Source organism: Nannospalax galili, unplaced genomic scaffold (assembly GCF_000622305.1).
Source record: "Nannospalax galili isolate Female #2095 unplaced genomic scaffold, S.galili_v1.0 scaffold150, whole genome shotgun sequence".
Lineage (NCBI taxonomy): Eukaryota > Metazoa > Chordata > Mammalia > Rodentia > Spalacidae > Nannospalax > Nannospalax galili.
Window position 1 is genome coordinate 3496948 of NW_008329320.1, and position 12577 is coordinate 3509524.

Below are 12577 nucleotides of genomic sequence, written 5' to 3' on the forward strand. Positions count from 1 at the left end.
ACCAGGGGCTGGCATCTCCAGAACTGAGAGGCAAGGGGAGGAGAAAGTAGCGCTGCTGGCAGTGTGAAAGTTGAAGCCATAAAAGTCAGCTGCCCCTTAGGGGCTTGGAAGAAATGTGTGCATGACCTCCACACGTTTGGGAGGGCAGTGGGGTATAAGGAACACTCCAGCCCTCTCTCCCCCTTGCTTTCCATCTTCTGCCAATTGGATTATCTGTTGGCTGAATCCAGTCAGACGCAAAAGGCAAGGGAATCCGATACTACAGGTCATAAACGTGATCCTCTTAGTATAGAGGAAGCCAGAGAATTGATGACTGGAAGAAGAATACCACATATGGGTGCATTTCATAGGAGATGTAGCTGGGACATATATATGCATGCATGTGTGAGTGTGTGTGTGTGTGTGTGTGTGGTATATGTGTATAAGTCTGGTGCATGTATGCAAATACGGAGGCGAGGACGGAGCAAGACATTGGCATCTTCCTCTACTGGTTTCCATCTTATTGCCTTGAGATTGGGTCTCTCACTGAACCAGAAGCTTGCTGCTTCAGCAAAAATGACTGTCCAATGAGCTCTGGGGATCCTCCTGTCTCTGCCCTCCAATGCTGGGATTACAGAAACATGCAGTCATGCTCTGGATTTTTTTGTAGGTGCTGGGGATTTGAACTCAGGTCTTCATGTTTGTAAAGCAAGCGCTCTTACCTACTGTGCCTTATCTCCATCCTGAGACAAATGTATTTTGGACTTTTCAAAAATTATACATTGTACAAGGGGTCTCTACCATGAGATTAAGCTAAATGGAAACGTTAAGCACTGCTGGTGTTATCTCAGATGTATTTAATTACTAAAATGAGAACTGTGACTATAAATGTTTTTGCTAAGTCATAGTGTATTGTTTACAAAGACCTAAAAAGTGAAACTTAACATAGCCCACTAACCAGACAAAACTGTCTCATAATTTACCTTTTCTTCTTTCTCCTAAACACCCCCAATTTCCAAAGATAGCAAACTTCAAAGTTTACACACTAATGCATTTTTCCATTTACATTTTCTAACAGCTGGCAATTAAAAGAAGAATCTCAGAGGTCAGCCAAAAGTCTTAAACAACCAATGAGTTAAGATATATTACCTCTAGATTAAAAAGTATGTTATGATAAAGCACCTGGAACATGGTCCTTGGCAGGCAACATTTCAGGGATCCACATTCCAAACAGCAACTCTCTGCCAACTAATACTTAATCTTTAACATGGACCCCTGGAAATAGTTCCCAAAATATTAGGGTCTTCCAAATGCCATCTGATTTTGTGCAGTGTTCTGAGTATAGCGGGAATCTTGGATAAAGATAACGTCCTCTCCTAATGGTGGTGTGAGGGAAGGTGCAGGTAGGCAGATCAGGAGTTGGAACCCTACCTGGGCTACATGACTCAAAGAACAAAATAACTAAAATGCTTCATGGTCACCTCCCAAGCAGGGAATGCATGTTTAAGATATCTCAGGATAGTGTCCGATATTGTAACTCACACTCCAATTCTGTACAATTCTGGAGGAAGAGTTGTACAAATTATGGCCCTTTGACTAAGAGAAAATATGCTGCCATTAAAATGAATGAGTCTATAATATAATCCTGGTGTTTATTCATTCATAACAATGTTTGAATTCCTGCTGTACAGCACAGATGGTGTAGAGTATTTCAGATATAATGAATTATATAGTATATTCATATTATATAGTACGAAATGGGCTCTGGAACTAGGTGGCTGGGACAATGGAATCTCTGCTCCATCACTAAAAGCCAACAACCTTGAACAATTTCTCTAAATACTGTGCAGCTCTGTGTGTGCCCTTGTTAAATGGAGATAACATCTTCATAAGATCCTTGTGCAGTGTTGCTGAGAAGGTTCAGCAGTTAAAAGCCTGATGCTTGAGTTGGATCCCTGAAACCCACATAAAAAAGCCAGATGTAGTGGCATGTACCTATAATCTTAGCACCCTTATAGTGAGATGGGGAGGCCAGAACCAAGACCTGCCTCAATTCAGGAGAGAGGCCAAAAGTTGTCCTGATCTCCACCTGTGATCTGTGGTACATGTGTGAACACATGAAAACACACACACATACCATGATAAAATAAATCTAAAAAATGACGAGATAAACTCAGATATGTGACATTATAAAGTGCCTGGCAGGGAGTAAACACTCAAAAAAGTTTAGCTATGGGGCTGAAGAGATGGTTCAGTGGTTAAGAGCACTGGCTGCTCTTGCAGAGGACCCAGGTTCTGTACCCAGCATCCACGTGGCAGCTAACAATTGTAACTCCAGTTCTAGGGGATCCCGCACCCTCTTCTGGCCTCCACAGGCATTGTATGCATATGGTGCGCTTATATACATGCAGGTAAAAGACTCATACGCATAAAATTTTTAACTTTTTTTTTAAAAAAGCTATAATACAAAGCATTCCTCCTTGAAGTATTGGTTGAGCAAGACACACAGCTATAAAAAGGCTAATGATGGCACAGTGCTTATGCAATCAAGGGGCTTTGCTTCAGGCTAAGCTTATATTGGGAATGGAGCTTAGACAGGTCTTTCATTCATAAAAATAGAATGCATCCCCATCTCTTGGAGTCACACAGGAAAACATGGAATGGCAGCCTACTTTCTCCTGCATTCTAGTCTTGACACCACTGAGCACTTTCCAGAGTTATTTCATCTTCCAAGTGTCCCCAAGTTTGTGATACAAAGACAAATCATGGAAGAAGTCAAAACTAGTCGGTGCTTTTTATAGACAGAGTGCTCTCGGTTTCCTCATTGAGTGTCATTTAAGAAGAGTCTTCACTTGGGTTAACTGAGAATCTCCAAAGCAAAGTACCCTCTCTTCCCACCCCCACATGTCTCAGTAGTTACTGCTACTTTTGAAGTGGGAAGAGAATAAAGTTATTCTCACCTGCCTACAAAATAGGCCGAGTTGAGAGGAATCCTATTTGGAATCAAATGAGGAACCAGGTTGCTTCAATCTGAGGGATCCTGTGGTCGCCTTAACTCTTTTGTGGGATCAGGTGATGTATGGATAAATCACCACCCTTATCACTTTAGCAAGTGATACCAAACCTTGATTCAACATAGCTTAAACAGAGGGGGACTTAACCATCTCAGGACAGGGAGAGAGGAGGAAAGGCAGGGCTCCAGCCTAGCTCTAGGACTCTCGACAGTGACTTTCTCTCTTACGTGTGCTCAGGTTGGAGGCAAGTAGCCAGACAGCAGTGTGAGTGTGCAGAGGAAGGCACCATTTGTGCTTTTTTCTTAGAATGAAGAACCCTAAAAACTCTACAACAGATTTGTTTTCACTCAGCCCAGAGCTCCCTTTTCTATATCAGACACTGGGCTGTGGAGTGAAGGCACCATGTCTGGAAGGGGCAGATAATCTCAGAGAACAGCCCTTCCAAGTCCACAACTGCTCTGCCACCCACAATCTGCTGATGAGGATCGAAGAAGCAAATGAACATGAACATATTTCAACAGAAGTTAATGTGTTGTATAGCTACTCATGCAGACAGAACCCTGCAAACCAGAGCATCAAATATTCAATACTCTCTGCCCAATGCATCATACACAAGCTCATTGTCCCATCCAAACTATATCCAGTAATTGCTAAACCAGTTCCAAATCATTCTGCTCAATAACCATTCTATTCAGAGCCGAGGGCACCCTCAAGTACTACTTTGGAGTAGAACATGTGAGGTGGGCTAGTTGCATGTCTATCCCCAGTAGATACCTGCAGAAGTGGGGCATAAACACAGTAAGAAGGGAGAGGAAAATTCCAGGGCAAAGCTGTGTACATCAGGTAGGGCGTTCACATGCGGGCTGAAAGGAGAGCTCAAGAACATTTAAAAGTTTAGAAAAGGCCGGGCGTGGTGGAGCCACGCCTTTAATCCCAGTACTCCGGAGGCAGAGGCAGGTGATCTCTGTGAGTTCAAGGCCAGCCTGGTCACAAAGACCAAAAAAAAAAAAAAAAAAAAAAAACTTGAGAAGAATTGGGAAGCTACACTAGACTAGAGAAAAAAACCAGAAACAGCAGCTACAGTAACGATTTGGAAGCTGGCAAGCACATAAGCTAACAATAACCAACTCTGAGATGTGAGGAAGCTGCAGCCTAGCATGACTGGGAAGCCCTGGAAGTGGGGGCTTCGTGCCCAATGCCCCAAGGAGCCCTGGGAATTAGGAGCATCATGTACTGACCAAGCAGGGGGACCCTGTTCCAAAACCAGGTGGGTGTTCATGAAGCCATCAGATGCTAGAATCACCTCCATTAGTCCTAGATGCCAGATGAAGATCCACACTCTACAACTTGTTTGCCCTCCTTTATCAAAGCAGGTATGGACAAGGAGATGCTAGGTGTAGCTGAGGGGAGGGGTACCATTCAATAAACAGAGAAAGAGGAAGTCTCCATACCAATCGGTCACTTTCCTCATTTTCCCATCTGACCTCCACTGCCAACAGAGTTCCCTCAGATTTCTCTCCACCTGGGCAGGTTCCCCAGGCAGGAAAGACCTGCTGATGAGCACTCTCCACTGACACAGCCAACTAGCCAGTCCCACAGTGGACGTCCTCCATGTAAGGTCCAGTCACCTGAGGAACTTTGACAATCAACCCTACCTGGTCTTGGCAAAATGCTATGTCATGTAGTTACTGTGCAAAATGGAAAGTTCACCATGCACCAGCATTGTCTGGATTTGGAGACACTGCTCTGGGTCTCCCTAATAAGAAGGAAATAAATGTTCCTCAGAATAAGTCCCAGCCAGGCAGACCTTCCAATTGGTGTTTCAGGGATGGGTCAAGGATCATCAAACACTTTAGGAAAGCCTTTACCATGGAAGAGATTAAGAAACAAAAACAAACAAAGCTAAGAGGAAATCAGAGGAAACAGAAACAATACAAGGAGGAGAGAAATACTTCAAAGAGGCTGTAGGGGACCTGCAGAGTTGAGCAGCTTTTCATCCCTGAAACAATAACAGGAGGTTATAAGAAATTTCAGAATGTTAAAGAGCTCTGCGGACCTGGAGATTTGATGACATAAAATGGAATGTATGGGTTGGGGAATAAAATGAGGACATTTCCCAGGAAGTGAAACTTTTTTTTTTTTTTTTTTTTGGTCTTTTTGAGACAGGGTCTCCCTGTAGCCCCAGCTGGCCTGGAACTCACTATGTAGACCAGGCTGGCCTTGAACTCACAGAGATCTGCCTGCCTCTGCCTCCCAAGTGCTGGGATTAAAGAGGAAGTGGAACTTTTTAAAAAAACATATAATAGAAAAGGTAAGAGTTTAATGATTTAGTCTCTGAAAGTCTCCTTCAAATTAATGATGTTCCAGAAGAGAGGAAGGGAACTTTTGTTTTTAAAAACCTCTAGAAAACAGGAAAAGGCAGTTTTTGGATTGAGATAGCTCATTGGCAGACAAATCAGATACATGGACAAAGACTCTCATCCAAGGTGTGTTACAATAAATCCTTGTTAAAGAGAGAAAGTCTATTACAAGAGACAGGAGAAAATCCTGGGGGGAAGGGTGTAAATAGATGCAAAGCACAGGGAACTAGATATATGAGCAGCAACACAGATCCTGAGCAATGCTTCCCCAAATCAAAGGGAAAGAAATTTCCATGGTGAAGTTCATACCAGGTTCAATCTGCTAGACAATCCTGGAGGCTCTCAAAACACTGACTTCCCATGCCCAGTTTCTCAGGAACTTATGGAAGAGAACATAAGAGGAAGACTTGGGGGTTCAGACAAGGGAGGCCACATTACCAAGAGGCAATGAATGAATCCCTAGTACAGTTGAAAAGTGGTTGTCCCTAGGGCACAGGAACTGGGGCTAGTGAGGGGTGAAGGTATGACTGCTGTCCCTGTTGTAAATCTTATAGAAATAAGAGTCTTAAAGTCCCCCACCACCTTCACCGTGAGTGTGTGTGCACGTTTGTGTAATTTTGATAAAGAGGGAAAGGTCAGCTTTCAAGTTGGATGCCAGAATGAGAATTAGAAGCCACACAGGACTCAGGAAGAGTCCCAAGTATCACCCTGGAGCACACACTCTTACAGGCACATGTGCTGGGGCTAAACTCTGGGGATACGTTGATAAAGCCAGGGCTGAGCAATATGTCCCAGGAGATGGGAAAGAGCTGGGTCCCTTCAAGAAAATGACTCTTGTCCAGGTATCAGCAGCAACAGGAGCTCAGGGGAATCTTGACTGTCAGATGCAATGCTGGGTTATTTATGGAGTGGAAAAGGCAATGTTTGGTGTATCTGCTACTCCTGTGTCAGCTTCCTCTCACTACAGATGAGGGGGAGGCTGCCTATGTGGGTCTCCCCAGCAGTTACAGTTATGCCTAACAGTACAGACTGAGAGATCTTGGAGAAAACCTTAGATACTGTGTCCGTATTGGTTTCCCCAGTCACTTTCCTTCCTGTGTCTTATTTTGGCTTCTGGCTGTGGCCCATTGAGAACTCTTTTCTGAAGAACATGACAGGGGCTTCCTTCTCCAAAGTTTCTAGCTGCCACCCCAGAGTTCTCATAGCTGTCCCTAAAGCCAGTGGGTGCAACTCAAGATCTGAGAGCCTTACATCCTAACTTATTTTTAAATTCACCTACAGTGTGAATTTAGGGTTGTAAAGCAGTATACCTTATGGAATTAAAGATATTGCTGTATAACTTACATAGTTTACAGTTGTCATTGATCATATTCAGCTTGACCAATTTTTGCGGAAAAAATAAAGTTGTTTATACTCTTAGAAATTTTTCTCCCAAGATGACAGCTTAATATTCCTCCCTCTTTTCTTCCATGTCACTTGACATCATTTGACTCAATACTTGTAACTGTCCAGTAAAAGGGGGACAACACAATACAAAATGTCATCTTCAGTCAGAGATGGCTCACAATTCCGAATCCAGCACTGGAGCCTAAGGTAGGAGGACTACAAGTTCAGGGAGCTTGAGCTGTGTAAGTACGTTCCAGGCCAGTCTGGGCTAGATATAAAGTGAGAACCTATCTCAAAAACAGCAATAAAAAGCCATTCTTTTGCCAAGCATCCTTTATTTTAAAAAATCTTTTGATTTCTGAGCAGTCCAATCAAAACATTTTGAGAATCAGTGAAGAAGCTGTTGTCTAAGCTGACAGTTTGGGACAAAGATGTGTCTCCAGAGATGACAACTTTGCATGGAATCTCCACACAGTTTCTTCTGGAACACAGCTTTGCTCTACAAAGCAAACCAAACCCGACCAACGCTAACCAAAGTCAAGTAAGTTTAACCAAAGTTTACCAAAGTGAGAAGCAGGGTCCAAGAACAGTAGGTCTGACACCTGAACTCCGGACCCTCCCCCCTTGCAAGGCAACACACACACACACCCCCTCTGTGCCTCCTTCTCTCCAGTTATTGACCAAACAGTTCCAGGCTCTCCTCCCAAGGAACACAAACCTTCCCTAAGTACGCAAATCCCCAAGTTAAAACCACATCTCGGGACAGGTGACCGTACATTCTCAGAACCTGTGGCTAAATTCCCACATTGGTGCATCCAGCCTGTCTGAACCCCAGCCTGGATCAATCAGATCGCAAGGCGTGGACTTCTCTCCGTTAGTTTCCTACCTCCACTTTCGAAGTCACCTCTAGAAGCTTCTTTTCTTTGCTCAGCTTCCCCTGGAGCCTTGATGGCAGGAGTAGCCGGCCTCCCAGTAATACGCTGGGGTTGAGCTGAGCAGCCCCGGGGGATCGGTCATTAGCAGGAGCACCTGCTGGCACCTCGGGACCCGGCCCTCCCGAGGTCCCTGCGCCGTCCCGCGGGTCCCGAGCAGCGGCTCCTGCCGGACTTCCCGCGCTCCTCTCGGCGGGCTACGGATGTGCGGGAGGACCCCTCCCTGCTCCGGCGGCGGGGCTTAGGAATAGTCTGTAATGCAATCCTACGCGGCTCCTCACTCCCGGGCTCACTTGTCAAAACTCCACGGCATTCCAGATTCCCTTCCAGTCACTCCTTGTCTGCAGGGAAAAGGAAACCGCCCCGGGGAGGGTTGCAGGGAGTTTGGGGTTTCTCTTTCAGATACTTTTGTTTACATCTAGTGCGCGGGAGCTTCCTGCGGTGAACTGGGCTCAGGCTTGAGGGAGAAAACGCCCACCCCCTGGCACTGATACCCCCCACCCCGACCGAAGTTCTCCCACACTCTAAGAGGCTCCACCTCCGAATATCATTTCATAACCACTCCGTTTCACAATCAGCAAAAGCCTGGCTTCTTATGGGGGGGGGGGCAACTAAAATCACAACTATCCTACCAGGCAGGATGTCAGGGAACTTTGCAGAAACCTTCAAATCAGATTCCTTCTGCTGGAATAACCAAACTCACCACCCTGAATTACAATCGCCAGTGACTACACGACTCAAGCATTTCCTTTATACCTTCTCCGGCTCGCCTGCCCCTCCCACCTTCTCTGAGGGCTTCAGTCAACAAGTCATCCCCGGGAGGCCCAATGGGCTGGGGCAGGGCAGCCATCTCTCCAGCTGCAAACTGATGAGGAAGCCGGACCCACGAGGCCCCACTGTCACACCCACCGAGGGCTTCCTGCCTTAAATTAATGAGTCCAAGTTAAGACCTAGGAAAAGTGTTTGCTTTTCTGTAAGCAGGACAGGAGGCTGGGGGAGTCCTCGCCACTTCCATCACCTCATTGCTTTTCTGTACTTCAACTGCATTTTCTGTTTCCATTCTTAACACTTGTTGAAAAGTAATAGCTTTGCTGTGCCAAACCTCAAACCATTAAGGAACTTCTGCTCAAAACATTTTCACCTGGCTTCTGCAGGATTCCAAGTTGGACATCTCAGGTGGAGCTGAGCTAGGGGTCTAGAGAGCTCCTGAGGTTAAAGGGAAGGAATGTCAGCACAAACAAACTGACTACAGCACTGTGCCCGGCTCATGGGACTTGCACAGACAGGCACAGGCCCTCCCCGCTTCTTGGGGCTTCTATCAGAATCTTGCAGTTCCACCCCGCCCTGTCCTCAAGCTATCATTCTCTGCTTGGACATCCGGCAGTCCCCGAAAGTAAATGAGCTTTGCAACGGACAAATCTTTTGGAATTCGAAGCAATTAATTATACCGGAGGAAGCCAAAGGCGGCTGCAATTCCCTGTACCATTACTACCATGGAGTGGGTAATTAGAGCCTAGGAGGGGCCAACCCATGTCAAGCCAGGGCTGGAGATCTGCCCACTCTCAGAAGCTGCCCAGCAGCACACGGTACATAATTACCACGATTACCAGTCCTGGAATTATCCCCAGTAGTTTCATTCAGGCCAGCACAAGAGCAAACCGGAAACAGGCAGGAATGCCAGGTGCTGGCATTCCTCTTTTGGAGGGCTTAGGAAACAAACCCCCAGATAAAGTTTATCTCAAGATGTGGCTCCTGCAGCCACCACCACCTGGTGGCCTTCAGGGGAACACTGCAGTGTGCCCAGAAGTCAAGCTTTGGAAGCCAGTCCTCAAAGACTTCAATTCCCAGGTCAAGGCAAGTTCGGTTGGTGATTTTAGAAAAGGCTAGTGCACCACCACTCCCAATAGGAAGCGGCTTCCAGACAGTAAAACAGAATTTTTAAGCCTTTTTTCACTGTGACTTTTTAAAAAATATATTTTATTTATTATTTTATGTGTATGAGTGTTATGCCTACATGTAGGTAAGTGCACCTGTGTCGTGCAATGTCCGCGGAGGACAGAAGAGGCTATTGGATCCCCTGGAACTGGAATCACCAACAGTTGTTAGCTGCCATGTGGGTGCTGGGATTTGAATCTGGGTCTTCTGCAAGAACAACCAGTCTCAACCACTGAGCCATCTCTCCAGCCCGTCCACTGTGACTTCTTTTAGCCTGAGAAACTGATACATGACCCTGGATATGTAGGTATATAAAACAAACATACAAGTCTAATATTTAAGAAGTCACAAATTTATTTTAAAACACTTCTTTGGTATACATATATTTTATCATGTATTAAAGATGAAAACAAATTTGTATGCTAATGAGATGGATATCCTTGTTTTTTACATAAAGAATTAAATTTTGGCTGAATATTTGATATTACAGGACACCGCATCTTCAAAATTTTTTAGGGTTATTTATTTTAAAATTGTCAGTGTTGAGAACACCACTTCATATAAATATGTAGAACAAAATGGCAGAAATATTAGGGCCATTTCAGTAATTGTTGGAAATTCTGTCCTAATTTCAAGCCATGGTCCAGGTAGTGATTTTTTTTTTTTTTTTAATAAAACTCAAGTTAGCAACTCAAACAGCAAGTTTTAAAATAAAACAGCTGGAGAGCTGGCTCGGCAGTTAACAGCACTGGCTGCTCTTGCAGAGGATCAGGGTTTAGTTGCTAGCACCACCATGGCAGCTAACAACCATTTGTAACTCCAGTTTCAGGGGATCCAATGTCCTCTACTGACCTCCACGGGCATTGCATGACAAAGATGCACTTACATACATGCCAGCAAAACACGCATAGATATAAAAATAAAATTTTAAATCAAACCTTCTAACGATACAGTCCAAAGATACACCAATTTGATGTTATATGCTAAGAAATGGTCTGTTTTCCATAGTTGAGCTATTATGTTTCTGGAAGAGTATAAAGCTTTGCATAGTCAAAGCACTGCAATTCATAACATACCATAATCTGTGCTCGGAGCAGGTGTTTCAGGCAGTGTTGGTTGCTCTGTGGTGACAACACATACAATACAGAGTGCCCATGCTGTATGTTCAAAAGCAAAAATGCAGGGCTGAGGAGATAGCTCAGTTGGTAGAATACTCACAGTGCAAGCATGGGAACCTGAGTTTGATTCCCAGCACCCATGTGAAAAAACAGATACATGGGGCATGAATATGGCTGGGGAGACAGAGACAAGAGGATCCTTGGGGTTTGCTGGCCAGCTAGTCTAGTCTAATTTGCAAGCCCAGGTCCTAGTGAGGGACTGTGGTGGATGGCTGTCAACTTGACACACCTGGTTAGAGGGAACCTCAATTGAGGAATTTCCTCCATTGGATTACCCTGTGGCCATGTCTATGAGGGCATTTTCTTGATTGTTGAGTAATGTGGGAGGACTTATCCCACTATGGATGGTGCCACCCTTGGGCAGGTGGGCCTGTGCTGTATAAAACAGGCTGAGCCTGGGCCAGAGGAGCAAGCTAGTAAGAATCACTCCTCCGTGGTCTGTGCTCTAGCTTCTTTCTTTAAGGTTCTACACTTGGCTTCCCTTGATGAACTGAGCTGTAAGTCAAATAAACCCTTTCTTCCCCAAATTGGGTTTTTGTTTTTAAGACAGGATCTCCTGTAACCCAGCTGGCCTGGAACCCCCTACGTAGACCAGGCTGTCCTTGAACTCACAGAGATCTGCATGCCTCTGCCTCCAAAGTGCTGGGATTAAATGTGTGTGCCACCATGCCCGGCCCCAAGTTGTTTTTGATCAGTGTTTTTATCACAGCAACAGAAAGTAATTATAAGACAAACCCCAAAATCAAAGTGGACAGCTCCAGAAGAATAAAACTTAAGGTAGTCCTATGGACTCCACATACACATGCACCCTCTCACACAAATGTGTACACACACGAACCAAGGACGTGGTGAAATTGCATAAAATACAGGTAAGCACTGCAAGCCTTCCTCAGCGTCATCACAGATTTGATTTTGAACCAAAATCATTACAGATAAATTTTTGGTCACTGCACATTTAAGAAATCTTTTATTACTGTCAAATTTTTTCACTACCCCTACAATCCACTAGGCTCAGGGTCATGACCCACAATTTAAGAAGCTGGGGTATCCTGGATTATCAGCACCTCCTCTTCCTTTTCCAACCTTTCTGCTATGGGGTGGCCATACAATCCTTTCATGTGGCATCTCAGTATCTGAACAATTGGATGGGGCGAAGTCCAACCTGAATACTTTTCCAGTTTTCAACAGTGCTTCTTCCTTCTTGAGTGCCTTTTCAGTTGAGTTTCACGTGCTGGCCTCTAGCTTTCTCTACACTTTCAGTCTGGTGCAGGATTTATGATGTGTAGATGAGTAAAAGTAACTGTGGTTTTAAGAATGATACAAATAAATATTCTTCTTTCCTACCCCATCCTTGTTGCTTAGGATCAGTTTAGGGTGCGTATGTTCTGGGAGTTGGAAATTTGTCCACATCTGCAGAGTGTCTTAATTTCAGGAAAATGCTGGAAAGCATATGCCATTCTCATCAGCTGGTCAGAAAAATAGGAACTGGCCTGGCTTTTCCCTCCCCAGGGTCCACTGCTGGCTGGAAAAGAGATCAATGGTTCAGTAAACAGAAGGGGGTTTCAAATGTGCACTATGATTTTATCTTGGGTCTGGTTTAAATAATACTTGAAATTGCTTTGTGGACACCCAGAGACTACAAATAACATGAATCTGAGTGGGAACTGCTGATATGTTAAGAAAATCGAAAAGTAGTTTCAACACATTAAGGAAATGGTTCGTTAAAGACAGTTTAAGAGTTCAGCATGATGGCTGATTACAAAGTAGTAACTGCAGGGGTGATAATCAGCGGG

The 12577-nt window shown here is 44.7% G+C and overlaps 1 protein-coding gene across 8 annotated transcripts in view; it reads right to left on the reverse strand.

The window, feature by feature from the left end:
• Pdzd2 (PDZ domain containing 2) overlaps positions 1 to 12577 on the reverse strand; it is a 434448-nt gene that overhangs the window by 229675 nt on the left and 192196 nt on the right. The window contains exon 1 of one of the 8 annotated variants that reach the window (XM_029564753.1): positions 7626 to 7711. The exons of the other annotated variants lie outside the window; for them this stretch is intronic. The gene's annotated coding sequence lies outside the window, so the exon portion shown is untranslated. Of the gene's footprint in view, positions 1 to 7625; positions 7712 to 12577 lie in introns of those variants that run through there. 8 annotated transcript variants of the gene reach the window in all.